This window comes from Acanthisitta chloris, unplaced genomic scaffold (genome assembly GCF_000695815.1).
Source record: "Acanthisitta chloris isolate BGI_N310 unplaced genomic scaffold, ASM69581v1 scaffold26942, whole genome shotgun sequence".
In the NCBI taxonomy this organism is placed as follows: Eukaryota; Metazoa; Chordata; class Aves; order Passeriformes; family Acanthisittidae; genus Acanthisitta; species Acanthisitta chloris.
Window position 1 is genome coordinate 5,902 of NW_008661515.1, and position 436 is coordinate 6,337.

At 57.8% G+C, this 436-nt stretch overlaps 1 protein-coding gene across 1 annotated transcript in view; it reads left to right on the forward strand.

Annotated features, from left to right (window-relative positions):
• The window catches only part of DRAM2 (DNA-damage regulated autophagy modulator 2), a gene marked incomplete at its 3' end in the record, with an annotated part of 9,916 nt that overhangs the window by 5,605 nt on the left and 3,875 nt on the right, over positions 1-436 (forward strand). The window lies entirely within an intron of this gene.

The window sequence follows — 436 nt, forward strand, 5'->3', positions numbered from 1 at the left end:
CAGTACCCAGTCCAGGGGATGAGCACTTCCCTAGTCCTGCTGCCACACTGTCCTTGCTCCAGGCCAAGATGGCCTTGGCCTCCTTGGCCACCTGGTCACACTGTTGGCTCACACTGAGCTGCTGCCACCAGCACTGCCAAGTCCCTTTGTGACCAACACCTCTCCAGCCTCTCCTCCCCCAGCCTGGAGCTCTGTGGGGGTTGTTGTGTCCCAGGGGCAGGACCAGCACTGAGCCTGATTGACCCTCCTGCAGTTGTCCTCAGCCCATGGATGAGCCTGTGCAGGTCTCTCTGTAGAGCTTTCCTACCCTCAGGCAGATCCAGTCACACACACAGTGTCATCTGCACATTCCCTGTCCAGATCATCCATAAAGTTGTCAAACAGGTTCTGCCCCAACACTGAGCCCTGGGGAACATCACGACTGACCAACACCAAC